This window comes from Colletes gigas, unplaced genomic scaffold (genome assembly GCF_013123115.1).
Source record: "Colletes gigas isolate AHSC1104 unplaced genomic scaffold, ASM1312311v1 Colletes_gigas_Sc00013, whole genome shotgun sequence".
Classification (NCBI taxonomy): Eukaryota; Metazoa; Arthropoda; class Insecta; order Hymenoptera; family Colletidae; genus Colletes; species Colletes gigas.
Genome location: NW_025106642.1, coordinates 4,901,510 through 4,911,521, shown reverse-complemented (window position 1 = coordinate 4,911,521; position 10,012 = coordinate 4,901,510).

The following is a 10,012-nucleotide window of genomic DNA, read 5'->3' as shown; positions in this document are numbered from 1 at the left end:
CAGCGCCCAACGACCCGTCGTAAATTCGAAATAACTTGGCCAACGTGACGCGGTACCCGTCGCAACGAATCGCAGAAACAAAGCAACGGCAAAAACAACGTGAAAAGAAACCAAGAAAGCAACAAAAAAACAAAAAAAAAAAAAACATAATCGTTATCGCAACTCATCGTCGTTATTGGAGCAAATGAAACAATAAAAGGAAAATAAAGTATAAGCATATCTATCTGTACGCACAAAAAACAAAAAAAAAAAAAACAAAAATCAAACGATTCGATTAAAAATTTCCTGCATCTGTTATGTGAGTATCGCGAAGCGTAAGGGGGGAGAGAGAGAGAGAGAAAATAAAGAGGAAATAAACGAGTAATAATAATTATAAATGATAAACGCGAGACGTAGAACCCGCTCCTTACGCTTCAATTGATCGCGCGTGTCGCACTTGTATTTAAATGGATTAACTTTAATTCTACTTCTATTATTATATATAAATATATATATATACATATATATATATGTATATAGATAGGTACTATTGCCCATACACACAACTCTCACTGTACGACATACACAATAACCTGTGTCAACATTAATTTAATAAATAAACTGAAACACGTACGTACGAATGCGGTGGAACTACATTTCCCGATCAACCCGTTAATCTCGACAATTATTCGTCGATAGGATAGCGATCTACAAACTTTTTAGATGAAGAAAATTAATATCTCTGCACCTGGGATAATCGATAAAATGATAGCAAAAGATATACTCCTACAGTTGTTAAGCTTCTGTAATTATTGCATTGATGAAAAGAAGTTTTCCCCTTTGAAAAGCAATTGGACCAATATTAAGATTCCCACAACACATCCTACGCAGTCCTTTAGACATTCTTGCAATCAGATGAAACATTTAAGATTTATCTTTTTTTTTTAAATTATACAACAGTTTATCCTTATAAATTTTCTAATCTGGAAACTCTTGTCCCTAATTCGCATGCAAGAGGAATGTACAGAGAATATAAAAGAGCATCTGGCCTGTCCAGTCTGTAAATATGTGTACATATATTTATATTTCTTATTTTTAATTTATACCATTTTCAATATTCTTTAAATGTTCTCATAATTATCAACAGCAAGAGTTATTTTTTGTTCCATTCGCAAAATTTAATTCTATAGTTAGCAAAAGCAAAATATCTTTGTCACATTCCTCGTAACAATTCTTTTTTATTAGCATAGAATTAGAATATTTTCGTTACCAAAGATTTTTCAACCCTGATACAATGGAGGATTAATGCAACCACTTACCATTATCTATTTTGAAACGTTTCTTCACACTCGACACGTTGAACACTATATTGGTCCCTGGAGATTCAAAAAATGGCACTAAAAAAAATATGTTTACACTTTTTCAATGAATTTTGTTGGAACATTTTTGTCCAAAATGAGGCTTTTTTGCTCGTTGTCTTTTGTTCACACGCAGACGCATTTTTTGTATTCACACGCCACACTGAATTAGCTCCACGTTTAACGTGTTAAACGATCTTTAATTCTCTAGGGCAGGTGATCCTTCCGCAACAAAATATTACACTGGAAGATATCATGGTCGATGGTAACTCGCTAAAGACGTTACTCATATGTGAACATAATAAAATGTTACTATATTTAAGTTACTTTATTGCTTAAAATATTAAAGAAAATTTCAAGCTACATTAACCATTTTAATGTGTGGAAAGTTTAAGATTTCAAACAGGAAAAATGATAAAATAAAAAAAATCACGTTGCAAGATTCAATTATAAAAAAAGCATCCATTCTATTAAATTCTCTGATCCTTACCCCATTTTCCTTTCATTTCAGGAAAATTTCCCTCGTTGTGTCATGCTGTATAAGTGCACAATAAGTGTGTTTATATTAATTGTATGCGCCCTAAACTCAAATGCAAAATTGAGAGACACTATACATATAGGAGTTAATTATTAATATTATTACTTTAATCAAATATGGTTGACAAAATTCTCTATTTGCATTTAAAGGAAGAAACAGTTATTTATAAATCACTTCATTACGAAAAAAATAATTTTTAGTAATCTACACATGAATTTCGATAATCCACAAATAAATAAACACAAAATGATCTCGTGAAAAATGTCACGAACTTTGTCTGCCAGTCGTCGCTTTAATAAGGTGTTAATCCTGAAAAGAGAATGAAAAACGTGCAACAACGACGCAAAGACGATTGTTAAAGTAAATTTAATTTATTCGAGCCAATTACTTGTCAGACCTCTATGGCGTTTATTAGTAGGGTCCGTTCGGACACGCAATGCGTGAGTCTCGAATCTCGCGAGAGTCGTGACGACGGTTGAAACGGTCCTATAGAAAAGACCCGAACCCCGACGGTCGTTTAGAAAATGTCCTGTCGTTTAAGTGATTGTAAAAAAGGTATCGCTTAAAGGGTGAGAAAACGTTGCCCGCGACACCACTCCCGCGCCTCGAGCTTCAAGAATTCCGTGGCCCCGACAATTACAAATCAAATGTTAATAATTAATAACATTAGGTACGTATATCTATTAACAGTATTAAGATTCACCCACACCGTCAGGCACGCTTCATAAAGTGACAGTGGATAATTAATAGTCGACTAAACGAATCGTCGCGTTTCAATTTTTAAATTAGACTAACAAGGAACCATCGCGAACGGTCCGGCTTCGATTTTGATGAAACTTTGTACACTTATAAAGCAGCCAAAAATAATCGACACGTATTTTTTTTTAGCTGCGGTAACTCGAGTTTAAGGGGTGAAACCACCCCTTGAAGTTTTGTCTCGAAACGGCTATCTCGAAAACGGAAAGACATACAAAAAAATTGTTAATGGGCGAGGTTGATGGTTTCTTATGTACAATAACATGGTGTTAAAAAATTTAAAAAAATACAATTTGTTTGTAACAAAAAAAAATTTATTAACTTAATTTTTCATTTTATTGAAATTTTCATAATGACAAAGAATGACGAGCATTTTATTCCAAATCCATTGGTATGCGATTTTTTAAAATTGCCTCCTACGGTTTTGCAGATTTTGATGATTTACATCTTGCGCGCACATTCATTATGGTAGTAGCCGTTCTAACTTTGATTTTAATGAAGCACTGTAGGCTTGCACTACTTCTAGAGGACAAAATCGGGAAAAATACAAGAATACCGATTTGTTGATGGAGGCTTCGTTAAGAAATTATTAACGTTTAAAGTTCCGCCCGTACTGAATTTTTTTCTCCGAAATGCCCAAGATTTCGGTGGAATGTGTAATGACCAAAAATGATTGTAATCGACCCCTGCAACCGAAAATAATTTTTTCAGAATGGTTTGAAATTTTTTAATTTTGTTGAAAAATTTCACACATTCTCGAATTTTTTTCTCAAAAGTGCGTAGGATTTCGGGGGTATATATATTGACCAAAAATGATTGAAATTGACTCCCGCAACTGAAAATAATTTTTTTAGAACGATTTGAAATTTTTTTTTTTCGCTGAAAAATTTAGGCACCTACGCCCTGTCGATTTTTCTTAAAAATTCGTTTTTCATTTTTAATAATTTCGTTTGACGCCCTACAAAAAAGTTGGCCAATACTTTTTTGTAGGTACCTATGAGCTCTACTTCTGAAAAAAGTTTCATTGAAATATATTCACTATTGTAGGAATTATGGCTGTTTGAAGATTGGATCATTTTTATGGGGGTTTTCTCATTTTGCGGGGTCAAGGATCAACTTTTTGCATATTTTTGCGATTTCTACGTATTCTCGATTAAAATACGCGTCGTTTGCATTTTTTAAAATTAAAATCCTTCAATCCGTTCAGAAGTTATGACATTTTAAAGATCCGCATGAAATTTTCGGACAACATTTCTGGCCATAAATTACATTTTCGATTAGGAATTTTTTTCTCGAAAGTGCGTAGGATTTCGTGGGTATATGTATTGACCAAAAATTATTGTAATTGGCCCCCGCAACCGAAAATAATTTTTTCCTGGAGGATTTGTAATTTTTTAATTTAATTTTTTAATAACTTTTTAACGAAGGCTCAATCAACAAATTGATATTCTTGATTTTCGTCTTATTTTGGCCTCTAGAATCTCCCATTAAAATTTTTCCCAAGGGTGGCCGAACTTTTCCAAATCCATTGGTATGTAATATTTTAAAATTGCCTCCTACAGTTTTGCAGATTTTGATGATTTACATCTTGCGCGCACATCCATGATGGTAGAAGCCGTTCTAACTTTGATTTTAATGAAGCACTGTAGGCTTGCACTAAATTATACAGTAACAAGTAACAAGTAACAATAACAGTAACAAGTTTCTTAACAGCAATGAAAAGATTTTTTTTTATGCCCACCTATGACATTGTGGCAAAGGGGGAGGCGATTTATAAATTATAAATACATACAGTGTGTATACCAGGAGATAAAGATACACTTATTATTCTCACGATGTACTTGCTTTAAAATACAAATTGAATAAATAAATATTGTCATTTCTGCGGCTCGCCTATCATGCAGTTTACGCACGTTATCTAAATCTTCACTGTTGTGAAAGCGTTCTGTGTAATTTGTATAATAAAAATACGTGTCAAATGAGATTAGTATGCGCATCTGTATCTCTGTTGTTATTAACATTCTTTAAAATCGTGACGGTTTTTGTAATAAACATGATAAAATGGGTATATTGAAATGGAGTTTGTATTATACCTTTTGATAACGTGACATATCGTAAAGTTAATTAAATTGATTGCCCTTGTCATGTGAAAATAATATTTGTTGGTAGATAAGTGGGAGAACTTGGATATATATATATTGCAATTAGCTCTTTATAAGCGTGTAGAACATTGTTGGTTATCCATACAGCCGAGGTGCCGATTCTGGGCATTTAAACGTTGCACTTATCCAGCCAATCTTTTGTTTCATATATCCAGCTTTTACTGTATTCGGAAAGATGGTAAATATTAATCCTATTAATGTAATAACTTTACTGTCTGCTGCGTTCGTTGAGTGGAACCAGGGACCCACGCCAATTAATAGCGCAGAAGAAAATTTAAGGGATGTATTATTCGATTTAATTGTAAGAAGTGTCGAAGACACGGCATTCCTGGTTGAACATGAAACGTGTGTTGAAATGGACGGGACGCCTATCGACCAAGAAAATCAGGATGCTGATTTGAACTGGTTGTGGGTAGATGAAGAGGAGGAAAATAGGACACCGAATATTCCAAACATATACGAACAAGACGTTGTATGTAATTCGAACAAGGAATACATCCCATTCGAATATAAAAGGAAAGCTGTGGCGTACTGGAACAGCGGGAAGTCGAAGCGATTAAAATTAGACACCGTACGTTCCAAATTCCGTCACGTGAAATCCGAAAGAATGCTTCGTAAATGGGCTTTACAAGTTGAACAGGGTGGCACAAAAAAGGAAAAGATAAAACGTATTGCAGAGTATACATTTAATAAATTTATGGAAGCTCGGCAGTTAAGAGTAATTGTGCATGAAGTAGATCTACGGCGATGGGCTTTACAAGCGAGGGACATAGAAAATTTACAAACATTTAAAGCCGGATATACTTGGCTATATACTATTAAAAAGATGTTTAGATCAGTGTCCAGAAAAATTACCAGATTTGTAACCACAAATATGGTAAATCGAGAAGACGATATTCATTTGCAATGCAGCGCATTCGTGAATGAAGTAAAATCATATATAGCCCGAAATGAACCACACAGTGTTTACAATTCCGATCAAAGTGGTTTTAATTTGGAATTACATTCAGGGCGCAGTTTGGCTGAAGAAGGTATAAAAATCGTAGAAGGAGGTGTTCAATCAGTGTCATCCACCACTCATAGTTACACCATCCAGCCAACCATTTCAGCCGATGGACAATTACTGTCACCATTATTTATTGTACTGAAAGAGAGTACAGGACATTTCGGGCCGATTGTGTAACAACATTTATTTCGCCCTGACAATGTATATCTTGTAGCTTCAAAGTCAGGCAAATTAACTACGGACCATTTCAAGACCTGGTTAAGAGAGATTTACTTCGCAAATACTGGGGCCGCGACAGTTCTAATTCTTGATTCCTGGAGTGGTCACTGTAAGAAGACGGTGAACGAAGTTACTCCCGAGGGTAAAAATGTAAAACTTTTTATAATACCAAAAGGTGGAACAAAGTATGTTCAACCACTGGATGTTTACGGTTTCCGCACTTGGAAAAATTTCGTCCGCCGATTTTCCGATATAGTTCTCGTTTTAAATCACGACATTAATCTCCACGCTAGGAACAATATAATTAAACTTCAATCTCTGGTCCACGATCAATTTTCATCGCCAAGGTTCCAAAATTTTATTAAATACTCCTGGTATAAATCCGGATATATAGATGAAAAGCCAAATGCATTCCAGAATCCTGTTGAGTACTGCTATTCTGTTGAAAATGAGCCAACATGTCATATTTGCGGTGACGTGGCAATAATTAAATGCGCATGGTGTAAGAAATCTTTATGTTTCAAACATTTTTTCGACGAGTACCACTATTGTCGGAACTATATAGAATAATTGTTATACACACTGCATATATTTATAATTTATAAATCGCTCCACCTTTGCCACGATGTCATAGGTGGGCAATAAAAATAATTAATCCTTTCGTTGCTGTTAAGAAACTTGTTACTGTTATTATTACTCGCTACTTATTACTGTATAATTTAGTGCAAGCCTACAGTGCTTCATTAAAATCAAAGTTAGAACGGCTACTACCATAATGAATGTGCGCGCAAGATGTAAATCATCAAAATCTGCAAAACTGTAAGAGGCAATTTTAAAAAATCGCATACCAATGGATTTGGAATAAAATGCTCGTCATTTTTTGTCATTATGAAAATTTCAATAAAATGAAAAATTAAGTTAATAAATTTTTTTTTGTTATAAACAAATTGTATTTTTTTTAATTTTTTAACACCATGTTATTGTACATAAGAAACCATCAACCTCGCCCATTAACAATTTTTTTGTATCTCTTTCCGTTTTCGAGATAGCCGTTTCGAGCCAAAACTTCAGGGGGTGGTTTCACCCCTTAAACTCGAGTTACCGCAGCTAAAAAAAAATACGTGTCGATTATTTTTGGCTGCTTTATAAGTGTACAAAGTTTCATCAAAATCGAAGCCGGACCGTTCGCGATGGTTCCTTGTAAGGTTACGTAATAATTCACAGAATACGATAAAAGTGTCGCTGATCGAATATGTTGCTATCGATTTGGAAAAAACATAGTGTTTTTTGGTGTATTCCGTTCTTCCATAGAAATCAGTTAATTGGTCTATCGATTCCAGAACTGTGGGCTGAGATTGGTTGACCGTAGTTCACGTAAACTCTCGAAATTTTGTACAACGATTAAGCAAGATCAATTTCTTTCGTTAATCACGATTCAACAAGATATCAGATACAGGATACGATAATATAAGTTGCAAGAAATCTGACTACAAAGTCTGGGGAACTCAGAAATAGTAAAATTACAGAATGAAAGTATAAAATATAAAAGTTGTACAAATTATAAACACTGCAGAATTTATAAAATTTTAGTAAAAGTGATCTCTTAATTTAGCTTACACGAACCCATCTATAATTGGACCAAAGAAAGAATCAATTTGAATTTTTCCCCCAATCTGATACGTGATAAACATATCGTAAGTAGTATATCATCATCTGATCAAACAAAATTTGTGTAACTGTTTCTTTATCGCCATAAAATTTAGTACAGTTGAAATCAAACGGTCTACAGTGTTTCTAATATTACATATGAAACAAAAAATGATAGTTCTCGTCCTTTGTCCCAGCTGTAGCGATTAGATTCGAATTATTTTTGCTTTGCAACATCGCGACAGGTGTAAAACGATTACGTATAAAAGGAATAGGAGCGCGACGTGCCTGTTACAAACATACGTTACATGTAACTAAAAACAACACCATCCACCGATCCACCCATCCGTCATTACGAAAATTACAAGTGCTCGTTCTATCGTATGTAAATCGTCGATAAACATTTACACCGTTATATACAGGGTATAATACACTGGGGAAAGAAAATGGAAAACAGAAAAGATTGTAGCTACGACGATAATCGAATAGTAAAAATAATAATAATATTAATATTATAATCGTTAATAATAATGGTAGGTACTCGCATTTAAAGAAGAACGCGTCTAAAGAAACGAAAACGTGGTTTCGTTCGCGATCGGTTCGAGTCATACGTATTTCCGTTCTTTCTCGCTGGAAATCATTGTGGCTTCTATCAAAAGAACAAATGCACGCACACACACACACAAAAAAAGAAAAAAGAAATAAAATTCACGAAGCACGAGAAAGACGTACAGATACGATTCGAAAGGGCGTGTAAAGAATCTCGAAATAAACAATTTTACGTAATCGTCTTGAATATTGTGCTCTTAATACGTTAAAAATCTCAGAGGATTGTTCGAGTTATCTGCAACGATTAAAATTCTAACGGGATCGTAAAAAATAAATTTACCAAGGTTTAGAAAAGGCTAAAAAAAAATTATGTGGCTCGATGAATGACAATGAAAAGAATAGTGCGCGAAAATAAAGGTACGCTCACAAGGGTACACACCAATTCTTATCGAAACTATTCGATTGGTAAAAGAAAATGGTTCCGCGAATCTAATATTTAGCCGTTGCTGATTAATGTGTAATATGGTTACATAACGTAATTCTAAAAGCCACCAGTACGGTTGTATCGTTCCAACGACAGCGTACTAAACTCTTAAAAATTACAGTTAACATTCTAAAGTGTATCGTCGACGCGTCGAGCAGCGTATCCGGGCCTCTGGAGTACAAATAAATAATAATATTCCAAAGATCAAAATTTAATCGAAATCGCTGAAATAAACTAAAAATAATTTCCAAAACTTTTGGTTGTTCGATAAATAAATTACTACTTTCGGGAGTCTACGTAAATAATCGTTTTCGAGTCTCGAGGTATCGATCCGCCGCTCGACGCCCGGCCACGCGTTCAAACGATACAACCGATCCCGAATTTTAACTACGCGTACAAATCTTTCTCCTGTCGCCGGTAATCGCAACTCTGGTGCACAACTTAAAATTCGAACGCGTTTCATTAAACTAAAAGCAGACGATGCCAAACACCGTCTCGAAGGTACAGGTTTCTCGCTTCTTCGACGCGACGCGGTCATACAACGCGCCGCGCTTCTTCGCGCGGTTTTTATTGTTACGCCTTTATTTTTTACTACCTTTTACTTTTGTACAAGTGGGGCTTAAACGGTAAGGGAGCAAAGAAGAGCTATCGAGGGATTGAAATATATTATTTGGCAGTTCGGCATTTGTCGGATACGAGTCAGACTGTTCGGTGATCTCGAAACCCAGCCGACGATGTCCTTCGACCTCGACCGAACGCCACCGACCTCAGAGGTCGGAGCAACGTGTCGTCGCCTGGAAATGTGACGGCGGTAGATATGATATCACTCGCTAGGAAAAAATATCTTCTCGCTGGAATTCTAAGTTGTCGATACAGCTTCACCTTTCCTCGTTAAATTATAGACTTAACTTTAATTGCAATCTCAATGTCGCGATTATTGGGTCTGGTTAAACCTCGACCAGCCATGGGTAAAAACTGACCCGGTTCTAACGTGCATTAAAAGATCGGCTGGGCGAGGATCAAACGCACGTAATTCGCAATGTAAACGCTTGAACTTACGAACACGCGTAGAAGATATCTTTTCCCGGATGAACGTGTAAATATGTGATCGTGTATGTGTATGCTTGTGAGAATACTCTGTATGTATATTATCATTACTGGTCTCTCGCTTTAGTTAACATTCGATCTGTTATTGGCACAAAATTGTACTAGTAATATGGAAATACCTGCGGGACACGATCGCCGATGGAGTTTCACGGAAGGCGTCTGACTATTCGCTAAACCTTTCGGATTCTGGTCGGTGGAGGACATATT